This window comes from Acomys russatus, chromosome 4, assembly GCF_903995435.1.
Source record: "Acomys russatus chromosome 4, mAcoRus1.1, whole genome shotgun sequence".
NCBI classification, from domain to species: Eukaryota; Metazoa; Chordata; class Mammalia; order Rodentia; family Muridae; genus Acomys; species Acomys russatus.
In genome coordinates this window covers 7,184,009-7,186,683 of record NC_067140.1, presented here as the reverse complement: position 1 = coordinate 7,186,683, position 2,675 = coordinate 7,184,009, and the positions used below count along the sequence as shown (strand labels likewise).

At 49.7% G+C, this 2,675-nt stretch overlaps 1 pseudogene; it reads left to right on the top strand.

Annotated features, from left to right (window-relative positions):
- The first annotated feature begins 682 nt into the window (after positions 1-682).
- Positions 683-1,003, top strand: LOC127188352 (60S ribosomal protein L36-like; annotated as a pseudogene).
- The last annotated feature ends 1,672 nt before the right edge of the window (positions 1,004-2,675 follow it).

The window sequence follows — 2,675 nt, the reverse complement described above, 5'->3', positions numbered from 1 at the left end:
CTCTCCCTTCTCCTTTTCCTTTCTGAGATGAGACAGTGAAATGATTTTTCTACTTGAGCGGTTTTCAATTTAGATTAAGAAAAATGCAGGCTGCAGTCACTCAGCAAGAGCCCCAACAGCTTTGTCCCTTGGGGGACTGGGGGCTGCTCAGCCGTTGGCAGAGCACAGCTGGCTGCAGAGTTGGGGCGGGCGGCTTTGGAAACAGTCAGCTCGGTCCTCAGCCTCCCCCGACCCATCCCCCCTGGCTTGGTTGCCTGCCTTTCCCACCAAAGGTCTAGGACACATAATGAGATAGAATCCAACAGCCAGACTCCGGTCATGAAGCTGTGTGACCTCAGGGAGACGGCAGGCCTCTCTGAAGCCGCCCGCTCCATCTAAAGAGAAAGTCCGTGATAAACTTTCTAAGCTGGTCCCCGCCTCCCACCGGATCAAGGGGCCTGCCTCTTCCAGCCCCACAGCCTGTGGAAGAATGAACAGAAGTGTGGGCGGGAAGAGGCTGGCTGGGTACAGCCAAGTAGGCAGAGCCTCAAAGTCCACCAGGGTCAGGGCAGAAAGGGGGACGGGACCAGTGTGCTGAGAGGGAAGGAGGTCTATCTAGCATAAGAAGACATGGAAATCTCCAGGATGACCCTCGAGGGGCTGGAGGTCAACTGAGACACACCCGAGTCCAGGTTATCCGTGTATGTCGGGGGAGTGGAGGAAGGCGGCCTTGGGTCTCAACAAGGGCCACAAAGTGACAAAGAAACGTCAGCAAGCCGAGGCACAGCCGGGGCCGTGGGCACCTAACCAGGCACACCAAGTTTGTGCGGGACATGATCAGGGAGGTGTGGGGCTTTGCACCCTATGAGCAGCGCGCCATGGAGCTGCTCCAGGTGTCGAAGGACAAGCGCGGGGCGCTCAAGTTCATCAAAAAGAGGGTGGGCACATCCGGGCCAAGAGGAAGCGGGAGGAGCTTAGCAGCATGCTGGCAGCTATGAGGAAGGCAGGGGCCAAGAAGGACTGACGCCCCCTCCCTCAATAAACGTTTGTGCTCAAATGGCTGAGAAACACTTAAAGAAATGCTCAACCTCCTTAGTCATCAGGGAAATGCAAATCAAAACAACTCTGAGATTCCATCTTAAATCCATCAGAATGGCTAAGATCAAAAATTCAAGCGACACCACATGCTGGCAAGGATGTGGGGAGAGAGGAACACTCCTTCATTGCTGGTGGGAATGCAAACTAGTACAGCCACTTTGGAAATCTATCTGGTGCTATCTCAGAAAACTGGGAATAGGGCTTCCTCAAGACCCAGCTATTCCACTCCTTGGAATATAACCAGAAGATGCTCCAGCACACAACAAGAAAATTTGCTCAACCATGTTCATAGCAGCCTTATTCATAATAGCCAGATCATGGAAACAGCCTAAGTGTCCATCAGTGGAAGAATGGATAAAGAAACTGTGGTACATATACACTATGGAATACTACTCAGCTATTAAAAACAAGGAATTCCCAAAATTTGTGGACAAATGGATTGAGCTAGAAATGATCATAATGAGTGAGTTAACCCAGAAGCAGAAAGACTTAAATGGTATATACTCACTTATATCTGCATACTAGCCCAAGGGGCAGGTCCCATGAAAGTCTTCACTTACCAGGAAACTGGGACAGAGGGGAGGACATCCTATTGGGACTCTAGATGAGAGAAATATAGGAGATAGGGAAATAGCAAAGTAGAAGGATCCAGAGGGTCCTAGAAACTTACAAGAAGAACATTATGATAGGCAGATTTGGGCCCAGGGGTCCCGCTCAGACTATGGCACCAGCCAAGGACAATACAGGCTGTAAACTTCAAACCCCTACCCAGATCTAGCCAATGGACAGGACGTTCTCCACAGTTGAGTGGAGAGTGGGGTATGACTTTCACACGTACTCTGGTGCCTCATATTTGACCATGTCCCCTGGAGGGGGAGACCTGGTGGCACTCAGAGGAAGGATAGCAGGCTACCAAGAAGAGACTTGATACCCTATGAGCATATACAGGGGGAGGAAATCCCCCTCAGGAACAGTCATAGGGGAGGGGAGTAAAGGGAAAATGGGAGGGAGGGAAGAATGGGAGGATACAAGGGATGGGATAACCATTGAGATGTAACAAGAATAAATTAATAAAAAAAGAAAAAAATAAATAAACGTTTGTACACACACACATACACACACGCGCACACACACACACACACACACACACACACAAGAAAGAAAGAGAAAAAGAAAAGAAAACGAATTGTTTGCCTCAAATGTCCTCTTGAAGCTGGGTGTGTCTGTAATCTCAGTGCTTACGAAGCAGAGGTAGAAGGCTCTCAAGTTTGAAGCCAGCCTGGGCTATACAGGGAGATACTCACACATAGACAGACCATCATGTAGATCCTTTTTTTTTTTTTTTTTTAATTTGTTTTGTTTTTCAAGACAGGGTTGCTCTGTGTAGCCTTGGCTGTCCTCCACTCTCTTTGTAGACCAGGCTGGCCTCGAACTCACAGCAATCGGCCTGCCTCTGCCTCCCGAGTGCTGGGATTAAAGGGGTGCGCCACCATTACTGGCTCACGTATGTTCTTCCTACAACGCTTCCAAGTCCAGGTGTGCTGTGGGTCACCTGCCACCAGCCATGAAGCAACCTGCCAAGTCCCTTTCTATCAGAT